Source organism: Leopardus geoffroyi, chromosome B4 (genome assembly GCF_018350155.1).
Source record: "Leopardus geoffroyi isolate Oge1 chromosome B4, O.geoffroyi_Oge1_pat1.0, whole genome shotgun sequence".
NCBI lineage: Eukaryota > Metazoa > Chordata > Mammalia > Carnivora > Felidae > Leopardus > Leopardus geoffroyi.
This window is the reverse complement of record NC_059341.1, coordinates 117,411,167-117,437,221: the sequence shown is the minus strand read 5'-3', so window position 1 is coordinate 117,437,221 and position 26,055 is coordinate 117,411,167. Positions and strand designations below refer to the sequence as shown.

Genomic DNA, 26,055 nt, shown 5'->3' with positions numbered 1-26,055 from the left:
ACTTAATATGGTAAGGAGCTGGCCTTAGATTCTTTAACATGGACGGACATAAAGGACTATCATGAAATGGATCATAAGACCTGAGGGCTTTCTTCCAGTCCTAGATTTCTCTGGGACCTATCATTAGATGGGTATTTAGATGTTCACCATAGGAAAATGACGAACAGAATTTCCCATTTTCTGTTAAAGAGCAACCAAAAATTCTTCTTTGGGGTGCTGCGTGGCTCAATCAGTTAAGCGTCTGGCTCTAGATTTGGGTCCAGGTCATGATTTCGCAGTTCATGGGTTGGAGCCCCACATTGGGCTCTGTGCTGACAGCATGGAGCCTGCTTGGGATTCTCTCACTCCCTCTCTCTCTCTCTGCCCCTCCTCTGTTCATTAGCTCTCCCTCTGTCTCTCCAAATAAATAAATAATAAAAACATTAAAAAAAATTTTTTTAACCTAAAAAAAAAGTTCTTCTTTGTTGATAAGAAATGACAAGAGTATTTCTTGACCTAGTGAAAGGAGACAGGTCAGTTATTACCATGAAAGCCTATACTGCCCTTAAAACTGATGGCCCAAATGGGTTTGGCTAAATTCAACTCTGAGGTCCTAACTGGAATTAGTTGGCTTTCATCAATTCTTTCAGGTAATTCAATAGAATAATCCCCAAAAGAATTAAAGGGACACTGATAAATTCTGAATGAGCATAAGAGATTTTCTGAGATAAGAGGGGAAAAAAAAAACAAGGTAAATGTAGCCCCTGTTGATTCTATATCATGGTATGAATAGGTTTTGTCAAAGGATCACTTGAAGAAATAACTACCAAGGAGATAAACTTTCAAGATCTTGACCAAGAATTGACTTCTGGAAGCAAGTCAAAAACTTAAATTTAGATATTGGTTCCCATACACATTATTTAGCCATCAAATATAACATTTTTTACAGACTGTAATAAAAGGCCAAAATTATAAATGAGGTGTTTGTATTCATTACAAATTATTTTGGACTTGGGGATTCTTTTGAAATGTCCATGTGAGTCAACATGGAGTGGGAACTGGAAAAAGAAAGCACGGTCTCCCACTCATAGCTAATTCTGGCTCTGGTAATCAGGGAAACACAAGAGGCAGCCAAGTATGGACTGGCAACCCCAACTAGCTTGTTTTGTCATTTTGTCTTTCACTCAATAATCAACCTATCTTGGGCATTCATTAGAGTATGACCTCGTGCTAGGCCCACTGTGTTCTGAGTATAATAATTCTTCATCAAAATGTGAAGCCAGGGGTCTGTTTTAACACTGACATTCACTTTTAATTAATATAGATAATTCAGAAAGATGTTATTGTTGGCAAACAAACCACAAAAGGAAATTAGTGGTCTATTGAACACAAGGCAGGATGGTGGAGAGAAAAGAGAATGACAAGAGAAGAAAACAGACAGGAGAAAGAAAATTTTTGTTTTGCTTTATTTTTAAATAGCCCAAATATCTGATAAAAAGGAAAATAGAAGAAAGGGAAGAAAGAAAGGAAAGGAAATTATAGTGATTGTGTTATGTTCAAAGACATTTTTAAAAGTTGGCATATATAGGGACACCTGGGTGGCTCAGTCGGTTGAATGTCTGACTTTGGCTCAGGTCATGATCTCACTGTTCATGAGCTCAAGCCCCACGTCAGGCTCTATGCTGACAACTCAGAACCTGGGGCCTGCTTCAGATTCTGTCTCCCTCTCTCTCTCTGCTTCTCCCCACTCATGCTCTGTCTCTCTCTCAAAAATAAATAAACTTAAAAAAAAAGTTAGCAGGTGTAAGACTGTGGGGGGTGGGGGAAAGCTCCAAATCTCCTACATGCTGGGTTGATTGTGGGGACGAGGGGAGAGATGAAGGGTATCCTAGTATGTGCTTCATCCATATGGATAGGAGGAGTGAAGGAGGCTCTGTCTTGGGTAAGGCCTTTCCTGCACAAGCAAAAGGCTGAGCTGTTCCATTGGTCTTGGTCTTTGGGGTGTGGACAAGACAAGCCCAGTCCATTCAATCTACAAATGCTTTTTATAACTATCAGTGTTTGTTAAGGCCTAGAACTAAGAGAAAGCAGCACAATTTTTAATCCTTCAATTTCAAATCTCAAAAGACGGAATTTTGGTTAGATGCGATCCAGATTCTATAATAAGTTGCTTTAAAAGAAAAAAACCCAAAAACCTGGCAACTGATAAGGGTTGTTCCTTGGAAGAAGGCATAATATATTGATTCTGTTTCCTCAAACTAGAATCATTTAGACCAGTGGGAAAGTACAAGAAGATAGATTTCAACTCAATACTCAAGCAAGAACATTTTTTAACACTTTTATCAACCCAATCATGAAACTCTCTGAATGGGTGAGATGCATGACACTGGAAATTGTCAAGAATAGATAACTTCCTATCAGAAAAACTGAACATGAGTGGTTTCAACCCTGATAGGACAATGAGGACCACTTTGAAGTTTAGTTATGACCCTCAGGTTAGCATTCATGCTCTTAGTATCCATTAAAAAACATGATGATTAATGCTACAGATCTATTTAAAAATCATTAAAATGGTACATTTTATGTTATTTATGGTTTACCATAGTAAAAAACAAGAAACCATGATGACAAAATATTAATTTAGTAGTGCTTTTTATTTCTTAGTAGTGCTTTTTATTTAAAAAAAAAATTTTTTTTTAACGTTTATTTATTTTTGAGACAGAGCATGAACGGGGGAGGGGCAGAGAGAGAGGGAGACACAGAATCGGAAGCAGGCTCCAGGCTCTGAGCCATCAGCCCAGAGCCCGACGCGGGGCTCGAACTCACGGACCGTGAGATCGTGACCTGAGCTGAAGTCGGAGGCTTAACCGACTGAGCCACCTAGGCGCCCCTTTTTAGTAGTGCTTTTTAAATAAGTGTGTACTTTATTTATCATGACAGCATTCACATATATTAGAAAAATAATATTCATTATTCCCTTATTCATTTATGTATTTACAGAATGTCTAATGCGTCCCAGGCACTGAAGTGGGCACTGATGATACAAAAATGAGTGAAAACCAATATGGCGCCCAACCTTATAAAGCACATATATATGCAAAACATGCTATTTATTGATCTACACACAGTGCTATTTCACATGCTGATTAGAGAACCCTGTCTCTAGTTTCCCCAGTTTCTCAGGAGTCCTGAGCCCACAAGTTGTAAATTACTAGTATACAGCAACATTCTCCTTTAATCTTCTTTAACTCTCTACTGTGTGACTATAAACAAAAACCCAAGTCAGGAATAATATTTGGCTACAGGTAATGTGGTAGAGTATGAAAACTTCATCCCATGCTGATTAGTCACAAGAAGACAGATTTAGGATCTTTTTCATGTAACCTAATATGCCCTTGACCAGAATAGGAAGGTGATTGATAACATGATGATTTGTCATTCCAGATTTGGACTTTTGCTCCTATTGTACAAAAAGGAAAAAAAAAAAGCACTTTTAAAGTGTTTTTAAAAGGTCTTAGGAAGGAGTATTTAGGGGCATCTAAAATGGGACTATGAGCCACTAGTTTAAAATAAAGAGGTTTTGCTTTAATATCACACTCAATTTTCCTCTTGTAAAAGAATAGTCAGATGGTTAACAATTTACCTGATATCTTGGGTGCCTGCCAAGGTACTTGCTGATTTCATTCTAAAATATGTCCTTCCAGGGGGTACAAAATGAGAGTGATTCCTCTAGTTTTGCATCTGTATTTGATATACGTTCTTCCAAGGACAGTCAGGGGAAAAGGGGGGATGTTTTATATTATTATATTTAGCTATACTATTTGACAACAGAGAGCCTCTGAATAATCAGATTTTTTTTTCTTCTCTACTTGGCCCCCAACTGAGCAGGTTGAAATCCTTTCCTACCTGGAGCACTGCAGGGGGTGTGACAAATGGAGATATTACTGGACATTTGCATTTAAAGAATTAATAAAAATTCCTCATTTGCCTGAAAGCCCCATGAAGTTTATGACCTTGACATTTTATAACCCCCTACACTGGTTTCTCTCCTGATATGGCCAAACAAACCAACATAAATCTGTATTTTAAAGAATGCAATTAGTAATGTGCTACTGGACTGCACACTGGAACTATGCAGTTCCCTGGCCACAGAATTTCACAAAAGGGAAACCAACAATACAAAACAGTGAAAAGCATTCCCTAAGCTATATTAACCTTTAGGTCACCCATATTAATGACAACTATTCCATGTGAGCATTTCTTAACTCAAGCAAACAATCTATTGAGAACAAAAGGTCAAAACTGCCTTTCTTTGAGGTTAACACAGAAAAACTTCTTTTTACTTATTCTTGTTTAAAAATTGATATTTTTGGTACTTCCTGGGGATGATTTTTGAGGTTTAGTCTGTAAATCTACCTTAAAGTTCTCTGAGATCCATCCCTAGACTAGTACCTGAGCCCAGTCTGTCTCTATGGTCCTGTACTTAAGGCAACACAGAAAGAGCTAATTAGGGCTGTTACCAAAGCCAACAGATCCCTGAGGATGTGCCAAGGGAAAGTGATGGGTTCTACTATCAACACCCTGCAGTGCAGGAAGAACACTGGGAAGGGGGTACCCATGGAAAATTCAAGAATGTTTCCTGAGCCAAGGGAGAGAAAGGGAAGCTGGCCCTGAGCCTGGCACTGAAGAATACAGAGAACACAGGACTGATTAGGACTCCACAGTCCTGCTCCTCTTGTGTAATCTTTAAAAAAGGAATTTCTTGGAAGAAAGTGGAATCCCTAACTGGTGAAGGCCATTCAGGACTTTGGTAGAGACTCAAGCGCCCTCTGGAGGTGACACTGAGGTTTCCAGTCACTGTGTTGCTTGAGGATGTTTGGGGAGGGGCGTGAGGGGTGGTTACCAAATACATAAACCTGAGAAAAGTCCCCAAGACCAGAAGCACCACTGGGAGCTACCAGGGAAGCCCTGGCTGATAGGAATGATTCCGAAGAGCAGCAGTGTCACACTCTGTCTTTTCTTCCTACTTGTCACCCTTGAGGGATACTGAAGTCAGTCTTTACTAGCTATTTAACATCTGGGTGTGGTATAGGGAAGGAAAAGGATTTCTTCTTTTGGAAGCCACTCTATGCTCTCAAGCCCTTTAACCCCAAACCATGTGGACCCTGACTACAAAATCATTTCCTGTTATTTTTTTTCCATGAAAAATTCTTGCAGACTTCAACCTTGCCACCTCCCCAGCAGCCTAAGTCCACTGCCTCCCATGATGTCCCTCATGAGACAGCTACTCTACTAAGCATGGCTTTCTTCAGCTTGGTCACCACCACTGCTCTTGCTGCTCTGGCCTTGGGGGTAAGGCATCACCCTCCCTTTGGCCACATCTTTTAAAGTATGTAACAGGCCCTTCCAGTATTCCATCACAGCAGCCTACCAGCTCTAACAAGACTTCAACCAAGGTTCAAAAGTAGCCAACTGGAAAGTAGCCTAAGATTATTTCCTAAAATGTGAACTAAATGCATTAGATTTATCTGGAATATTTGTTATAAACAAGGTTAAGGGCCCCACTTCACTCTTATTCAATTAGAATTTCTGGAAGTGGGTCTCAGATATCTGAGTCTATAAAAAGCTCCACACGATATCTCTTGCACACCAATATCTGAATCACTGGCATGGGAAGTAATTTACAACTGCTATAAGTAATTTATAACTGCTATGGTTTCTCCCAGAACCTTCTGGACAGGGAGCCAACATTCACGGACCCTCAGGGTATCTCCTTGCCTAGATTTCAACCTGCCTAAATGTGGCAAGCTTTGGCTCACCCCCCACCACTGGCAGTGTACTGGCACATCTATACAAGAAAGCCTAGTCAAAATGCCAAAAGGTCCAGTGAGAGAAGAATTCTCTCTCTTGCCTTCAGTCTAAGGCTCACCCATGTCCTGCCTTTTTTTCCAGTCCCAGGAAATGCTTCTTCTGATAGGAGTGACAAGGGAATTCCCATTGTCATCATGGAAACCACTACTCCAACTCACAAAGGTATGCTCTTGCTCTGAGAGTCTCAAGGATAATCACTTCAATACATTTTCAAAAGTCTGGGTCATTCCTTTCCTAAATAACATCACAGCTTAGGCATTAACAGTCCAAACTCAGCATCACCAAGTCCAAGCAAGTTTTTTAATAGTCTCTCCTCTGTTGTAAGATAAAGACAAGGCCTTGGGGCACCTGGGTGGCTCAACTGGTTAAGTGTCCAACTCTTGATTTCAGCTCAGGTCATGATCTCACCATTAGTGAGATTGAGCCCTGCCTCGGGCTCTGCGCTGCCAGTACAGAGCCTGCCTGGCATTCTCTCTCTCTCTCTCTCTCTCTCCCCAGCCTCGCCCTGCTCACTCCCTTTCTCTCTTTCAAAATAAACAAATAAATAAACATTAAAAAAAAAAAAAAGCCTATACCCCTTTCCTGTAGTTCTCTGGGTCCTTAACAGCTCTCTCCAAGAAAAAGCAAGAGGTAGCAGACAGAGAAGTCTTGATCCATACCTGGTAAAGAGGCATTTCAAATTCTTTGATTCTAAAATGGCATCAGGGGCACCTGGGTGGCTCAGTCAGTTAAGCATCTGACTTCAGCTCAGTTCATGATCTCATCATTTGTGAGTTCCAGCCCTGTGTCGGGCTCTATGCTGACAGCTCAGAGCCTGTAATCTGCTTCAGATTCTGTGTCTCCCTCTCTCTGCCCCTCCTCTGCTTGCATTCTGTCTCTCTGTCTCTCTCAAAAAAATATATAAACATTAAACACAGTAAGTAAATAAATAAATAAATAAATAAATGACATCAATTATCAGAGAGACCATCAATAATAATGCACTTTAAAAAAAAAACCCAATATAGGGGCGTCTGGGTGGCTCAGTCAGGTGTCACACTTCAGTTCAGGTCATGATCTCAGGGTTCTTGGGTTCGAGCCCCATGTCGGGCTCTCTGCTGTCAGTGTGGAGCCCACTTCAGGTCCTCTGTCCTCCTCTCTTTCTGCCCCTTCCCCGCTCTCTCTCTAAAATAAATATTTTTAAAAAACTAAAAACTTAAAAACCCAGTATATTAAATGTACACAAAAATGTTTACTAAACATGTATTTATCCATACAATTACATTACGCTGTATTATGTAGTATTACAGTCAAAGTTAAAGACTTTTCCTATTCATATACTTCCAATTCACTTTTTTACAGTGATCATGCCATGCACAATACATGGCATCAGTGACCTTGATTTGGCATAATACTTGCTGATCCTCTTTACCACTTTTAGGATTAACAGAATAATTTCAAAGCAGATTAATTAAAGAATACCAGGATGTGTTCTGCACTCTGCATTTGTTTTTATTTTCTTAGTTGGATATTATCCAGAAAATTCAAGCTTCCCTTGAATATTATCCAGAAAATTTTGACATATATTTAGTGCCCAAGTCTTTCATGATATCTGAATCAGTCATACCAGTTTTTCCTATATTTAGCAATTTCCACTGCCTATAATTGCATTGCTAGGCCCACAATACATAATTCTTTTGCACACATCACTCACAAAATAAAACAAAGTATTTGTGGGTGGCTCCCTTTCTTAGAACCTGGAAAGCATGTGGTTTTTGCTAACCCAAGAAACTATGGACAGCAAGCCAATCTTAGAATGACAAACTTTTGTTCCCTGAAAAAATGTATATCCCATAGATCTATTTTCATGCCCTTCAAATACACACTAACTTTTCTTTTCAATGCTGCATGAAAGTGTAATCTTTTTAAAATTATTTTAAGTGACACTAAGGGACCCAAATTTAAATTTAAATATTTATGGTATCATGCAAATAATTCAACCAAGTGACAATCCGATTATAGAAATTTGTATACATGGCTTAAGTTTCCATTTACATATAAAATGGTAACTATGTGAAAAATTATTTTTGATGCAGAGCTCTGATGGGTAGTTGGCAATTTCAGAATCACTAAAATATAAAAGGTGGGGGACTGCAAAGATACAACTCTACCGGTACTGTAAAGGATCTACTTTTTATAGCTTTTTAAAAGGTTTATTTATTTTTGAAAGAGAATGAGTGGGATAGGGGCAGAGAGAGGGTGGTATAGAAGATCTGAAGCAGGCTCTGCACTGACAGCAGAGAGCCCATTGCAGGACTTAAACTCATGAACCACTACATCATGACCTGAGCTGAAGTCGAACGCTTAACCGACCGAACCACCCAAATACCCCTAAAGGATCTACTTTTTAACACAAAGAACATGTATAAGTAGTTTTACATTTAGAAAAAATACAGCATACACACACACACACACACACACACACACACACACACAGTACAAATCAGTTTCAGGAAGTTTAAGAATTTAAATATGAAAAGCAAAACTTTAACACTCTTAGAAAAAAATATATAGGATTTTTTTAAATGATCAGTAAACGTATGAAGAGATGTTCATTCTTACTAGCTATCAGAGAAATGTAAATTTAAACAATGAATGAGATATAAGATTGGCATAAATTAAGAAATCTGATAATATCCAATGATATTGAAGAGGTGGAAAAAATAGGAATTCTAAGGCACTATAATTTGTATAACAGAGCAATTTGGCAATAACTAACAAAATTAAAGCTACACCCCATTTCTTGATTTATACCATAGAAAAACTCCCACACATGTGCACAATGAAGCATATCAAGTAAAAACCTAAATATCCACCAACAGAAGACTAGATAAGTAAATTAAGGTATATTTAAGCAATAGAACACTATACAGCAGTTTTTTGTTCCATTATTACAGCAATTTAAATAAATGTATTGGAGCAACACCTGTCAACATGGATAAATCTTTTTATGTTAAGCAAAAAAGAAAAGTAATTGGAAGACTTTAGGTACAGTATACTGTTTATATAAAGTTTAAAGTCATGCAAACAATCCTACCTATTGTTTATGGGTGCATAACTCATATAATAAAAAGAAGCATAACAAAAAAATAAGCAAAAATAAAAACAAAAGCAAAAAAACAGGCATGGAATGATGAACACCAAATTCACAATAGTGGTTATCACAGGAGAGGGGCAGAGGAAGGCTATAACAGGGTATTTCAGATATATATAGGTACTATATCTTACTTTTTGGTACTCTTATTCCAAAAAAACGAAACAAAATGATACGAAAAAACTGTGGTAAGATGCTAAGACTTTTTAAAGCTGGACAGTGGGTATATATTACTTGTCATATGATTTTCTTTACCTTTTCTATATGCTTAAATTATTTTATAAGTTTATAAAGGGGAAAGTCTATATTATGAGATAGTAACAACAGAACTTAAAGACAACTGATGGACCAACTCCCACTGTTAGATAAGAGTTACTCCAAGTAGATAAATGCAAATAAGTCAAAAGTTTTCAGTGACATAGTACTTTAAAGAACCAGCACGTGTCAGTGGGTATTTTAAGTATATTGATCACTCCAACTGACTTGAATGATAATGGGAAGTAATTTTCTATTATTTTCATTTGACAATGAAGCCAAAAATTGGGAACAAGTAATAAAAGAAATTAGGTTTTCAAGAGTACTCTTCTCATTTTGAAAGTACTAGCCATTTCATGTCTTCAGAGATGCAGGAGAGAGAATGTTTTTAAATGATGTTTTTAGTGACTGAAACAGAGTTCCAAAAGGTGAACATATTGCCTTTTTTCAGTGCCAAATCAAGTCATCAAAATATTGGAAGCAGCATGTTGTAACAAAAAGACCACAAAGGCAGAAATCAAGAAACAGAATCTTAAGGATGGTTTTGCCGCTAACTAGATATAGGGAAAAGTATAGCCTCTTAATCAGTGCAATTTAGACATTGGATTAGTTAACCCCTAAATTCTCTCAATCCTGATTAAGAATATTTTCATTTATCTCCAACAGTAAAGTTAGATGGTGATTTAGTGAAAATAAAAAGTAAAATGCAACCTCCAAATGAAAGGCAAGCGTTTTAAAACTCCCAACCAGTGGCCTAACAGTCTAAATCCAGAGTACAATTTGCTAAGCGCCAAGTAATAATCAGATGGTCAATTGGATCGTGGAGGCATTTCTTTTTTTTTTTTTAATTTTTTTACATTTATTTATTTTTGCTAGAGAAAGACAGAGCACAAGTCGGGGAGGGGCAGAGAGAGGAGACACAATCTGAAGCAGTCTCCAGGTTCCGAGCTGTCAGCACAGAGCCCAAAGCAGGGCTCGAACTGACAAACCACGAGATCATGACCTGAGCCGAAGTCAGACGCTTAACCCACTGAGCCACCCGGGTGCCCTGAGGCGTTTCTAATTTAACACTATCTGAATGATTTATTTGGGGTTTGAGGAAAATTGAGTAATTGAGAACTAAAACTATTAAAAGGAGAACGCTGTAATCAGTGGTTCTCAAACTTTCTTATGTATCAGAAGTGTTCATATGTCCTGTGGCAAATACAGCTGCCTGGACTCCATCTGATTCAGGAAATCTAAAGTGGGACTCAGGTGTATTCTTCATAAGCCCCACTGATGATTTTAGTGTATAGAAACATTTAAGAATCAATGTTGTATGTGAACCATACCAACAGATCTACTGGTCATTTTACTTAGATATTAATTACAGAATTGTAACTATATGGTTACAATTGTATAATTATCATGTACCTTCTCACTTCAAAAAAAAAAAAAACCTGGTGCAAACATGGTGATGATGATGATGATTATGATGACAATGACGATGATGGTGATGACCATGATGATGACAGCAACTAATATTTATCAAGCATATATTATCAGCCATACATCATGCTACATGCCCTACATATATAATCTCTTTAAAACCTCACAAAAACCCCAGAAGATAGGCATTATTATTATTATTATTATTATTATTATTATTACCATCACCCGGCCCAATATAACGGTTAATCAGTGGCAATGCCTGGATTCCGACTCAGGCAAATTGACTTCAGAGCCCAAACTATCAACCACTGCCTTATATTGCCTCTATAAATGGTACAATTCCCAACTATAGCTGCAATAACAATAGTTATCATTTTTTAAAGTTTATTTATTTATTTTGAGAGGGAAAGAGAGAGAACAAGCAGGAGAGGGACAGAGAGAGAGAAAGAGAGAATCAAGAGTTGGATGCTTAACCAATTGAGCCACCCAGGTGCTCCACAATAGCTATCATTTATAGTGTACCTACTATGTGCTGAACTCTTTTAAATACATACATTATCTCATTTAATTCTCAAATCATTCCTGCCAGTTAAGTATCTCTATCCCTGTTTTACAGATGGGGAAAGCGGGACTGAGAGATAGGGTAACACAGCCGTGAGGTGGCAGAATTCAAAGATCAGATCTGCTGACTCTTAAGCCTATTCTCTTTTGGCTATGTCATACTGCCTCTCAAGCTATCAGCAGCCCAAGCCCCAATTCCTATCCACTTCCTCCTTTTCCTGGCATTTTACCGTTGTCCTATCTGGATTGGCATTTTCTAAGATACCAATGACTCTAGAAGTATACTGTCCATTACATCTACTTCTGGAGGCCAACTTTCTTTTTGGATACCTGCCTCTTAAGGCTAAGTTTTAATTTTCCCTGCCTTATAAGGCAGTGGTTTCCAAATTTTGTTTTCACTGCTCAACCTTATCAGTAAAACATTTGAGCCTAAGTCCCACCATATGCATATTTATTTATAAATTATATAATACATACTTATATATTTCATAATACATGAAAAAGTAGAACATTTTAAATGAGATTTTTAAAATATAAATATACAGGGGCCCCTGGGTGCCTCAGTCCATTGAGTGTCTGACTTCAGCTCAGATTATAATCTCACAGTTCCTGGGTTTGAGCCCCCGCATCAGGCTCTGTGCTGACAGCTCTGAGCCTGGAGACTGCTTCAGATTCTGTGTCTCCCTCTCTCTCTCTGCCCCTCCCCTGTCACACTGTCTCTCTGTCTCTCAAAAATATATAAACATTTAAAAAATTTAAATATAAATATATAAAATACTTCTAATATTTTCTTCTGACATCCCACTTTGGAGACTATCACTTTAAGAAACTCTCACTTAGGTCTGATGTCCAGCATCAGCAATCTCACAATTTAAAAGTTATAAAACTCCAAGACAGCAGCTCCTAATCTGACTGAGTTGAAAAACTTTTTTAAAAGATAGAATCTCAAGTCCTACTCCCCCAAATTCCAACTTAGAACATGTTAACACCCCAGTTGCGGCTGATGCTCAGATGTGGAAACCACTGCAGTAAGAGACCCAAGCCCTGCCCAGAGGGCCACAGGGTCAGTGAAAACAGTGATTACATCTGTTTGGTCCTAATATTATCACCTCTCCCTCTCTGTGCATTCATCCCTGACCATCTCATCCCTCTGATAAACTCTAACTCAAAATGTTTCGATTATCCTTCTGATCTCTGTGTTAGAGAGGAGAAATTACTTATGCCTACTCTCTGGTTTCAGATGGAAAAGAATAGTTTCAGAGGGATTTTTACCACTAGGGAAACTGTCCTAGGTAACAACAGACAACTTTCTTGGGTGGGCTGATCCTCTATCTCTTAAAAAAAGAAAAAAAACTCCCCATTCTTCCCAAAGTAGCAATGCAAGAACAAAATAGCTTTTAGACCATCTCCCTGGGCTCAATGCAGAATGCCTTTGATTATTTCTTGTTCACTACCTTTGAGCTCAAAATACTACCACTTCTAAGATAAATGTTTTTATTTTTATTATTATCACTACATTTGTGCTCAAAATACTACCACTTCTAAGATAAATGTTTTTATTTTTATTATTATCACTACATTTGTGCTCAAAATACTACCACTTCTAAGATAAATGTTTTTATTTTTATTATTTTTTCAAAGTTTATTTTTGAAAGAGAGAGAGTGTGTGTACATGGATAGGAGAGGGGCAGAGAGAGAGGGAGAGAGAATCCTAAGTAGGCTCTACGCTGTCAGCATGGAGCCCAATGCGGGGCTCCAACTCAAGAACCATAAGATCATGATCTGAGCTGAAATCAAGACTCAGAGGCTCAACCAACTGAACCACCCAGGCACCACCCAGCAAAATAAATGCTTTTAATAATTAATTTTATTCACACAGCTACATTTTTGGGTATGTGTACATGCAGTGTGTGTGTGTGTATGTGTGTGTGTGTGTGTGTGTGTGCTGTAAATGATTGAGGAAGAATACAACCATCCAATCTGTCTTAATGACTAAACTGTATCCACACTTGAGAATGGCTTATCAAATGTTTGTATAAGCCATTGTGTTTTGGCGTATCAATAGGATGTTTTCACTAAGCCAGATGATTAGCATTCATTAAAACAGATTAAAGGGGTGCCTGGGTGGCTCAGTTGGTTGGGCGGCCGACTTTGGCTCAGATCATGGTCTCGCGGTCTGTGAGTTCAAGCCCCGCGTCGGGCTCTGTGCTGACAACTCAGAGCTTGGAGCCTGTTTCAGATTCTGTGTCTCCCTCTCTCTGACCCTCTTCTGTTCATGCTCCGTCTCTCTGTGTCTCAAAAATAAATAAACGTTAAAAAAATTTTTTTAAACAGATTAAAGTATCTACTCTATTTCTCAGACCCACTCTGACCAACATCAGTTATTACCCTTTACTTATGTCTTTCTTGCCTGACTTGGTATTAATTCCTATCTATCTTTGGTCACCAGTCTTTGTCTCTTTCTCTACCCTCTAAACCCTTGCCCAAATGACATGAGTAATAATATCAGGTCTATAGCTGCAAGTGGGTAGCTGTGAATGAAGCAATGGTGCATTCACAGCAGCAGGAGAAAACTCCATGCCAATTTGTCCCCCAAATATATTTACAATGCTTACAAAATCACAAACAAATGAAACTGATAATGTTTCATTTCTTGGACTACCCCAAAGAAACTTTCCTGTCTTAAAAGAAACAAAACTATTTTGTTAGACAATTCATTTCTCACACATAGAAGCTGAAAGGAACTATAAACTTGAAAATAATAAGTTTTTTCATTATTTCACCCATTAAAATTGAGGTGACCATAACATTGAACTCATCAATCTTAGATTTAGGAATTTATCCTAAGGAAATAAGATACATCTAAGATTTATGTTCAACTAGATTTATGTTCAACTGCTAGATGTTGTTATAAAATGGAAAAATTGAGGCCAATCTAAATGTCCAACAGTAGTAATTTGATTAAATTGTGGTATGTTCATTTGATTAAGCTTTAAGATCATGTTACCAAATAATATTTTAAGAAAGAATTAAATGTTGAAAATATATGGTGACAGGAAAAGCAAATAGTAAAAACTGTTGGATTTGTACAGACTTTGATATCAATTTTGTAGAAGAGAAAATGCTTGTGTGCATTTCTTTAGAAAGACTGGAAAGATAAAAAAAAATATTTGTAATGATCTCTGATAAAATGTCAGGTGGAAATTTTCCACATTTTCTACAACAAGCATTCTCTTACTTATATACAGATACATACATATAGTTTGGTTTGTTGAAACACTGAGAAATGATTTTATTATGAAAGTATTCTTTGGTCCCTAAATCACTTTAATTTGAAAATCCATGTAAACAGAACTTTCCACATTTTTTTACAGAGACTACTAAGTGTATTTATATTATTATTCATATTACTAAATTATCATGTTTATTTAAGCCACATGCATTTACATACACATACATAATATTCCTATGTTGTTTTTATTCTATCTGCCTTTCCTTTTATTTGAATATATGTGAAAATAATAAAGAGAAAAATATTCTCTGACATCCAGTACTAAAACGTAATAATAGTAAACATTCAAAGGAGCTGGCTAATAATAATATTGCTTCTTCTATAGGAAAAGATAAATTTTAAGACAGTAAATCATAACCAACAGGTGGCCTTTGCTATGCAGTAATACAGCTCGGGTTTCCCATGATCCTGTATTATCTGTCTTTATAGTAAATAGTGTCATATAATTCTTTGGGCTATAAATTAGTAACTCTAAAAATGATCAAAAAGAGAGTTACAGCTTATTATATATAACTCCCCAAGTTCCTAAGTTTTTCAGAAAGAGCAAAGAAGCAATAGAAATTTTCAAACATATTTTAAAGTGTTGACTTTTAGAATTCCTTAATGGCCCATCTCTTCATGGGATTTATGCCATTGAAAACACAGATAAATCACAGAAGAAAAGCACCATCCATATAATTATTCCAGTGAGGATAAGGCGGAGAAAGGGAGCTGAGAGCTTCCACCCAACAACCCAGATTTAAGCCTTCATGTGTTGTTGGGACATACAGCATGACCTGTTTTAATACAGCCACAAAACAGTATTCCTCTGACAAGGTGTTTAAAAGATTACTGCCAGATATCAGAGGGAGGATGTAAGTGTGAAGGCTGAGTTTAGTTGGTTTCGTGTGGGTCTTTAAATTGAGCTATCATATAATAATAATATTTTTTCCAACTATGCAACATAGAACAAAAAGGGCAGGGAAGCTTAAAAGAGCTGTTCATGAGAACAAAATCTGAGCTCTGAGTCAACTGTTTACACATCGCAAATGTATTTCGTGCACTTTAACACAACACCACCCCTGGTGGTGATGCCTGCCAAGCTTCAGACTGTCTTCAGTTTAAGGACCCAAAGAAGTAGATCTTGGGCTTTAAATGTTCCCAAATGCACTGTTCTCCCAGGTGAAAAGGAAGCACCTGAATTTTGGACTAGCCCTTCTCAGAAATCTGCTATGATATATACTTCAAAATTGGAAGCTGTTCCTTCTACTTATACAGATGGTATCATAACTAGAAAGGGTTTCCCAGATAAAAAGCAAACATGATTCAAGGTTGAGACCTTATTAGCATTTCCAAAAGGCTGTGAAAAGCCTCTATTTCTCTCTCCCCTGCCAAGTAAATGTTGTTTTGCTGAGCTTTGGCACTGTTCCTCTGTTGTCATGGTGGGGCATTATTGTCACAGCTGTCTCAGGGGGCGCTGCCTTGAATATGTTTAGAAAATAACACACAAATAAGAAACATGACATTTGCACCACACCTACTGCTGCAAAACTCAAAGCTGGCAATATATGCATCACTTTGCACTTTTAAAACAATGGAGCCAAAAGATGAAATTAAGCAAATGAATGAAAGTAATTACTACTAAGAACATAAAGAGAGTAAACACAGATACCTTCACTAAAGAGAGAAAGCAAAACAGAGAAAGACAACTTTGAAGATCTACTTAAAAAATTTTTTTTCACGTTTATCTACTTGTTTTGAGACCATGAGTGAGTGGGGGCGGGGTAGGGGGAAGGGGCAGAGAGTGAGGTAGAGAGAGAATCCCAACCTGGCTCCTCATTGTCAGTGCAGAGCCTGATGCAGGAGTCAATCCCACAAACCATAAGATCATGTCCTGAGCCGAAATCAAGTCAGCCGCTTAACCCACTGAGCCACGCAGGTGCCCCAAAGATCTACTTTTTAATATGAACAGCTGATGCAAACTTTCTCAAAAATAATTATAAGCCATCCCGCAACTGCCTACTTCATTTGGTAATTTTGTTTTTCAAAATGACCAATTATTTTGTTTTGATTATATTGCTCTTCAGAAAACAGTGGGCTGTCAGCAGCATGAAAAGAAGTATTGCAGTGTTCTCAATTTCATATTGATTATGAATAAAAAAATGTACTTAGAGAAGTTGATAATAGTACATACAATGCCTTGAATGATGGGTAAAATGTGAATATATTATGCAACATACTGGAATTTCCTTTACAAGTATGCTGCCTTTAGGATATTTATGTTTAACCAGAATTGCAGGTAGGAACCTGCAACTAACATGCATTTAATGAAATGTTATTCATTCTACCTTTACTCATAAATACATGGTTCAGCAGTCATTTAACATCTTCTAATCACTTTCGAAATGATTTTGGGTTAAAAACAAAAACAAAGAAACTTTATCTTAGTTGCTACTTCTAACAGACATCTTCAGAATCACAGGAAATGGGAGCATTTCCCCATACCATCACAGATTTGCCATGGGATTTTGAGAAAGTTACTTTTCCAATTATCACTTCTTTTTCTAGAAATAGATTAATGATTAAAATAAAGTAATAATGCTTACAGTGGATCATTTAGGGATTTCTTCCAGTAAGATATAGTTGTATTAAGATATTGCTTTGAGCACCTTAATAGAATCCAACATAACAGTGACTTAAATAAGAATGAATACTTATTGGGGCACCTGGGTGGCTTAGTTGGTTAAGCATCCAACTTGATCTCGGCTCATAGTCATGGGATTGAGTCCTGAGTCAGGCTCTGTGCTGAGCGTGGAGCCTGCTTGTTCTCTCTCCCTCTCTCCCTGCCCCTTCCCCTCTCACTCAAAAGAAGAAGGAAAGAAAGAGAGAGAGAGAAAGGAGGGAGGGAGGGAAGGAGGTAGGAGAGAGAAAAAGGAATGAAGGAATGAAGGAAGGAGGGAAGGAGGGAGGGAGGGAGAGAGAGTGAGAGAGAGAGAGAAATAAAGAAATAAAAAAAAGAAAGAGGGGCGCCTGGGTGGTTAAGCGTCCGACTTCAGCTCAGGTCACAATCTCACGGTCCCCGAGTTCGAGCCCCGCGTCAGGCTCTGGGCTGATGGCTCAGAGCCTGGAGCCTGCTTCCAATTCTGTGTCTCCCTCTCTCTCTGCCCCTCCACCGTTCATGCTCTGTCTCTCTCTGTCTCAAAAATAAATAAACGTTAAAAAAAATTTTTTAAGGGGCGCCTGGGTGGCGCAGTCGGTTAAGCGTCCGACTTCAGCCAGGTCACGATCTCGTGGTCCGTGAGTTCGAGCCCCGCGTCGGGCTCTGGGCTGATGGCTCAGAGCCTGGAGCCTGTTTCCGATTCTGTGTCTCCCTCTCTCTCTGCCCCTCCCCCGTTCATGCTCTGTCTCTCTCTGTCCCAAAAATAAATAAACGTTGAAAAAAAAATTTAAAAAAAATTTTTTTAAAGAAAGAAAGAAAGAAAGACTTATTTCTCCACATAAAAGTCTGAACTAGTAGATGAGAAGGAATGTAGGGTGGCTTTCTTCCATGAGGTCATCCAGGGACCTAGATTTCACCTATCTTATTGTTCCATCAAATCAGGGATAGAAAAATTATAGTTGGTAAGCTGGACACCTGTTTTTGTAAATAAAGTTTAATTGGAACATAACCATGCCCAATTGTGTAAGTATTATCTGTGGCTACTTTTGAATTATGATGGCAGATTTGAGTAGTTATGACAGAGACTCTATGACATTTAAGTCAAAGTATTTCCTATCAGCCCCTTTAAGAAAATTTGCCAGCCCCTGCAAAGAAAATTTACTTAATGAAGCTCCCAACCACACAGTCAAATAATTTACTACCACATTGCAGGTTGTATGAAAGGGTAAAAGGAGAAGTGATGATATCTTCTTAAGGACATAGATCATCTCTTTTCACATCTCATTGGCCAGGACATAGCTTTATGGCCCACTTACATACAGCTAGAAAATGTCGTTTCTAGCTTGATAACCATGTGTCTAACTAAAATTTGAAAGTTCTATTCCTAAAAGGAAGATTGAGAGAATGGATACCATAGGCCAATTAGTAGGCTTTTCTACAAACCACTTCTCTGGCTGTCCAAATATTGATATATACTCTTTTGATATACAAGAACACATTCACCTCCATCCCAAGAGAACCAATATGACCTCCCACCAAGTTACCACACCCATCTCAGAGTCCAAGATCTCTGAGAATTAGTCCTCTCCATCAAGTTTGGATGTGGCTCCTTTTGGAAGAGTGACTCATAAACTAAGGCACCCAATATGCACTGGTGTGTGAGAAAGACATGATAACCATAATAAAAACTCCAAGTCAGAAAAGGAAAGAATGGGAAATATATAGTAGTCACTGGTCCACAGCAAATGCAAAGATTCCCTGCCCTGACAGAGAGTAAGTCTGCCCAATTCCCCGCCCTTCTGATCCACCCTGATTCTGCTATCTGGGAGGTTCTTTCATGCCCATTATCCTCTGTAACCACCTCTTAAATCAGTAATGAAGACTATGTCCTTCTTGGAGATTCAAAAATTTCTCAGCCTGGGGGTGCTTGTGTGGCTCAGTTGGTTGAGCATCTGACTCTTGATTTCAGGTCAGGTTATGATCTCACAATTCATGAGATTGAGCTCCTCATTGGGTTCTGCACTGAAAGTGTGGAGAATGCTTGGGGTTTTCCCTCTCTCTCTCTCTCTCTCTCTCTCTCTCTCTCTCTCTCTCTCTCTCAAAAATAAATAAATAAATAAACATCAAAAAGAAAAGTTTCCTACTAGTGTGGGCTTGGACGCCCCAGAGGTTGTATTTGCAGTTATAAAATCATAGGCGTATAGCTTCTTGCAGACATTTAATAGGTTTCTGTGAATGATGCCCCTGGAGTGGTATAGTGCACAACCTGCAAGGCTGTTATGTGATGACCCTGATTCTGACTAAGGTCAACTTACAGGATGGCAAGAGACCCATTAGAAGACAGGTAGAAAGAGTCTAGAAGGGTTTTCAAGAAAGGTTGTAAATCAGAGTGCTGCCCCTAGTACTTTGTAGGTAATATCAGAATCCATCCTGAACCTGTCACAACAGAGCTGTGAGTGTACCTGTGGGGGAAATGGCTTGGGGCTTATAAGTTGAGTAGAGCTCTACCTTTTGGAATCCAGAGAGGTTTTTTGTGCCAGAGCACAGCCCTGAAAGAGCATTATACAGAGAGAGGGACCATTTTCTCCTCTCTATCCCTCAACTTGCAGTTATATAAATATTGTACCCTCCCTCCAAGCAAAGTAAAAATGCCCCTTTTCCATGAGACCTTCTCAGTACAGGTCAGAATTATTCAATTCTTCCTCGGGGCTCCCGTAGCACTTACAAAGTATGGCCATTTAATGGCTGATCACTAGTTAATTTCCCTATGACCTACTTTCCTTATGGAAATAATAGTAAAGATTTCATAGAATTATTATGAGAATAAGATCTGTTAACATTTGGGAAGCATTTTGAACAACTCCTGTTACAGGGGAAGCACTTGATAAAATTTGGCTATGATTATTATCGTGAGCCAGTGAATTCCATTTTTGTATAAGCAGTTTGGATTGGGTTTCTATAACTTCCAACTTAAAGTGGCCTGATTCCAACTACTTTGTAAGAAACTGCTAAGAGACAAGAACCAATCCCTTCAACATAAGCTCATTTTTTTCACTTCTAATTTCACTGAACAGAAATTTGAGGGCATGTAAGATGGAGGAAAACTAAAATTTTAAATTGCATGCTGAACTTGTTTGCCTCTATGTTTAGCATGCGATGTGGACATTTTAGCTACCTAACCAGATCTATTATCTTCCTGACAGAACCCTGATTGGTTCAAGTATATATCCCCATCTGCCTTACACAAACCTGACTCACTCTTAGCTTAGGGAGTAATCCTAAATTATCTAAATAATAGCTTGCAGTCAGGATGATTTGCTTCCCAAGGGACATTTGGCAATGTTGGTTGGTTGGTTGTCACAACTGGTGGGAAGACGCTACTGGGTGAAAAAACAGGGATGCTGCTAAATATCCTACAATGCACGGATAGCCCTTCACAATTATGTGCAACTCTAATCCATGAAATATGGGAAAAGGTTTTCTAGGTGCTTTGGGGAAAACTTTCATCTCTCCTAAGAAGATCAGGAGTCCTGTACCCACCCCCCCCACCGCCTCCTGCCACGTCACATGCCAAATTAGTATGCAGCCTAATCACTCCATCATCCATCCTCCAACCATAAGAGGAAACTGCCTAAGGATTAAAATAGAACAGAGCAGTATGAAGAACCTCTGGTTTTGATGATCTACTGAGACCATTGGATCTACCTTGCCACTGGAGTTCCTTTTATATAAAATAACACACTTCTTCATTTTTAAAGTCTGTGTTCCATATTCCATGAGTTGCATCAACTTCAAGCTTTTATTAAATGCCTACTGTATCAAGGACAGTATTCAGCACTGAGAATATAAAAGTGAATAAGACAGCCAATTGGCCCATTGTAGAATTTTTATTCTAAAACAGGGCAGGTATCCCAAAAGAAATAATTATGATACGTGTTATAATAGAGATAGGTACAATGTGAGCCTAATGGAAGAAGTATTAGTTCTGCTTGTCTGGGAAATCAAGTCTATCTCCCTCACTAGATTCCTTAAGGGCTAAGATTCAAATCATTTTAATCTTCTTGTTCTCAATATTTGGCATGACTCCTTGTACACAGGTGTTCAATATTTGGTTAATTTAATCTAAATACTTATCAAAAGAATCATTTTTACTAGATTCTCTGATGTGCCTAATGATTTTTATGGGATAAAAGTTCAAATGCAATACACATATCCATTAATATTTCTTCCTATTTGATAGAAGTCTCCACCCTTATCTAGTAATGTATGAGTGTGTATTTGCTGTACTTCCAAAATGTGTTTAAGGTACCTTGAAAATTAAAATACAGACATACCTGGGGCACCTGGGTGGCTCAGTTAGTTGGGCATTTGACTTCAGTTCAGGTCATGATCTCGCCGTTCGTGGGTTCTAGCCCCACATTTGGCTCTGTGCTGACAGCTCAGAGGCTGGAGCCTGCTTTGGATTCTGTGTCTCCTTCTCTCTCTACCCCTTCCCCACTCATACTCATGCTCTCTCTCTCTCTCTCTCAAATATAAAAACATTAAAAAAATTTTTTAATACAGACATACCTGAATATATATTTTTCCAAAGAAAACATATAAATGGCCAACAGATATATGAGAAGACATTCAATATTACTAAACATCAGGAAAATGCAAAACCACAATGAGATAGCACCGCATACCTGTTAGAAGGGCCATTATCAAAAAGTCAAAAGATAACAAAATGGGAAAGGACATGGAAAAAAGAGAACCCTTGTGCACTGTTGGTGGGAATATAAATTGGTGCCTCCATTATAAAAAACAATTTGGAAATTCCTCAAAAAATTAAAAACAGAACTACCATGTGAGCCAGCAAACCTACTTCTGGGTATATATCCAAAGGAAATAAAATCACTGTCTAGAGGAGACATCTGCATTCCTATGTTTACTGTTGCATTATTCCTAATAGCCAATGTGTGGAAACAACGTAAGTGCCCTTTGACAGATGAATGGATAAACAATGTGATGGAAAGACAGATATCATGGAATATTATATATATATTTTTTTTTTCATTGCAATATTATAAAATATAGGACTCATAGAAACAGAGAAAAGAAAAATTGTTGCCAGGGGCTTTTTTTGGGAAATGTAAGTGACAGTTGTTAACATTTTAGAACAGAATTTTCATATAATTTCATACTTTTTCAGTAGGTGGAAGTGATTGCCTTAATCCAGACAGGTAGAGCCATGTTTGACAAAGATCTGCATCCTAATTTTTTTTCCAAAAAATATACTGCTACCCACTGGGAGGCTTTAGCCCAAGGAATATAGTTGTAGCTTCATTTTAGCCTGAAATATTAGGAATATAGGACCTAGAGAAATAAATAGAATTAACAAACCCTGGCCACCGTACCTCCTTAGGAATGCCTGTAGAGATAGGCAATATTGATTTTCAGTTGTGTTGATGATGTGATGAATGTGCTGAGCATGAGTTATTTTCTGATGGGTGAAAAGGAGACTTCTAAGCCCAGATCAGTAAACTTGTTTTTAATGCATCTCTAGCTGCCAGCTTTGAAATTACATATTTTTATTCTTACAAAGAAAACTAAAATAATCCTTCAGAATTTTCAAAGTTTAAGACCATCTCCTCCTTCCTTCTACTACTTCCCTTCCCACCTTTTGGACTTGAATTTTATCTCCTCACTTTGATTAGTGATTTTCAGTTTAAACAATGTATTTTATTCATTCATTCACTCATTCATTTTTTGATAAAAGTTGTAATATTTAAGTGTACAACATGATGTTTTGATACAAGTATACATTACAAATATGAAATGATTAGCACAATCAAGCTAATTAATGTATCCATTACCTCCCATAGTTATGATGTGTGTGTGTGTGTGTGTGTATGTGTGTGTGTGTGTAGTAAGAACACTTGAGATCTACTCTCAGTAAATTTCAAGTACACAATACATTATTATTAGCTATAATCACCATGCTGTACATTAGGTCTCCAGAACTTATTCATCTTATAACTGAAAGTCTGCACCCTTTTATCAATTATCTCCCCTTTTCTCCCACCCCTAGCCTCTGGTAATCACCATTCTACTCTGTTACTATGCGTTTGACCTTTTTTTTTTTAGGATCCACATGTAAGTGATACCAGGCAATATTTGTCTTTTTCTGTCTGGCTTATTTTACTTAGTATAAAACCCCACCCAGGGTTCATCTATATTGGTGCTATATATATAACTTTCTTGATCCATTCATTTGTTGATCAATCAGTATCTTAGCTATTGTGAATAATGCTGCAGTGAACATGGGAGTATAAATATCTCTTCAAGAAAATGGTTTCATTTCTTTTTTTTTCTTTTTTTTAACATTTATTTATTTTTGAGACAGAGAGAGACAGAGCATTAATGGGGGAGGGGCAGAGAGAGAGGGAGACACAGAATCGGAAGCAGGCTCCAGGCTCTGAGCCATCAGCCCAGAGCCCGACGCGGGGCTCGAACCCACGGACCGCGAGATCATGACCTGAGCTGAAGTTGGACGCTTAACCGACTGAGCCACCCAGGTGCCCCATCATTTCTTTTGGGTATATATCCAGAAGTGGAACTGCTAGATAAGAAAGCTATTTTTATGGTTGCATAAATTTTCCTTAAGGAATAGGTTTTTATTAATTATTACTCTTGATTGCAAATGAGACTAACACAATTTAAATGAGTTTAAGCAAAAGAGCAAATGAGTAGATTGTCTGAAAGTTCAAATACAGCTGTATCCTGAGGCCAGACCAATATTGGCAACGTTTATTTTCTCTGTCTCCACCCTGCTCCCATTTGTTAGTTTTCTCCTAATATAAGACAGACTCCATGAGGTTTCAGAAAATTATCATGTGTGACTCCATGTTACATCCTAAGCTAGCAACTTCTGCAGAAGGAATCCTCTCTACCATCATTCAGCTATGGCCAGATGAGTGAGGCCCTTGGAATTGTAGCCCATCAGAATCATAGGAAGTGGAGGAGGAGGAGTTCCTGTAAAGAAGAGATGCTGGATTAAAAAAAAAAAAAAGTTTAATGTCCAGTACAGTAGTAGAAAAACATAACATCAGGTAAAACATATAGTCCCAGAAAGTTTTTAGACCTCCATATGGGGCCTTTGACAATTAGTATTCTTCAAAGGTTGAGAGGGTTGGTGGGAAGGGGAAACAGCAACCTTCTATCCTAGAACTAGTAACCTTGCATCATGGGAATTTGTATTGTGCCAACCTTACAGGCTACTTGTTCCACAGATCAACTCTTCTATTTTGCTGTTACCTCAGATAACATGTTTAGCTCTTATTCTGAGTATATCATGTATGAGACAGGATAAATGGGCCCTAATATGGCATGCAGTTCTTCTCTAAAGCACTCTGAAATCCTGGGAAGACTGGGGTTATAGCATATGCTCCAGTGAGCCTGTTAAGATTACTCATGATGACTCTAGGCTATGTTTGGAACTCTTTCTGAAGTGAATAAACAGATGGCTAGCAGTGGCTAAAATTGAAAGTAGTTTTTAAAATGCTGAGAATCAATTACTTTAATATCCTCCAAGCTTAAATATCCTTCAAAAATGAGTGGACAGTATTTACTAAGAAATATGTTCCTTCTGGAATGAATTCAACTCAAGGAGAGCAAATGTGCTGTAATATTCTTAGACATGAATTCAAAGTGATGTGAAAAAAAGAATTACTGGTTTCATATCCCTATCACAGAAGTCTTGAGGCATAATTAATTGATGATGATTGCTTCAGAAATATTCTGAGCCAAGACTCCACCAAAAAAAGAGTAGTACTTTTCTCATTAGCTTTCTAATAACACATATTATTCACAAGAAATTCACAGGAATGGGCATGCTATGTCTTAGAAAAATGACCCATTTAGGGTATGCTCGAGCCAGAAACAGCAAAATGGTGGGAAAGGCAAGTTTATGAATCCTAGAAACTATGCCAGTAGGATTTTCTGAGGGCCAAAAAAAGATAATGAATCAGCCAGTCCAGCTGTGAGAATGCAGCTGTGAGACTGCTGAAGGAAATGATGAAGTAAAAGGCAAGCTCATGAAATGACATGCCACCAAGCTGAGAGCAGTGTTAGCATGCTGGAGGACAAAATAAGTTATTTCTAATGACTCTGGCAATTTAGAGATTTGGATCTAAGAAAAAAAATTCAACAAGACCAGTAACAAATTAGTATCAAATAAGCATCAATAAGGACCAACATAGGGCTGTAGGCAGAAGTTGAGCAGCAATGGAGCAAAGTATACCACACTCTCTAATAGAGAGTTTATAGTATGTACAGAGTATCTTGTCCAACTAATTCACTTTGAACTAATGCACAGATTTAAAAAAATAGATAAATAAAAATAAAAACAAAGTCTTGCCCAGGGAGGATGTTTCCATTGTTTCTTGCTACTTAACAAATTACCCCCCAAAAATAGTGCCTTAAAATTGGTTATTTGCTCACAATTCTGTAAGCTGGGCAAGCCTCAGCAAAGATAGCTTGTCACTGCTCCACATGGCATCAGCTAGGGCAGAGCAACTATGACTAGATAATCTATTTCCAAGATGGCCTTACTCAGAAGCAGGCAAGTTGGTGTAGCTGTCGGTTAGAAGATCAGCTGGGCCTGTTGGCCAGGGTTTGGTTCTCCTCCTCATGGTCTCTCCATGTGGCTAGGTTGGGCTCATGGAGAGGCCATGTGGAAGACAACTGCTCACAGATGGCAGTTTCAGGGTAAACATATTACACAGCAGCTGGCTTTCCCCAGAAGGCTAGGTCTTCCTAAGGCTTAAGCCTGGAACAAGCACAGTGTCACTTCCTCTAAATTCTCTTGGTTAAAGTAGAGCCAGCCCAGATCCAACAGAATACCACACAGGTGAT

At 38.1% G+C, this 26,055-nt stretch overlaps 1 long non-coding RNA gene across 2 annotated transcripts in view; it reads right to left on the bottom strand.

Annotated features, from left to right (window-relative positions):
- Positions 1-23,933: 23,933 nt before the first annotated feature.
- LOC123590334 overlaps positions 23,934-26,055 on the bottom strand; it is a 42,452-nt gene continuing 40,330 nt past the window's right edge. For both annotated transcript variants that reach the window (XR_006708720.1, XR_006708719.1), the window contains exon 4: positions 23,934-24,174. This is a non-coding gene — a long non-coding RNA (uncharacterized LOC123590334). The remainder of the gene's footprint in view (positions 24,175-26,055) is intronic.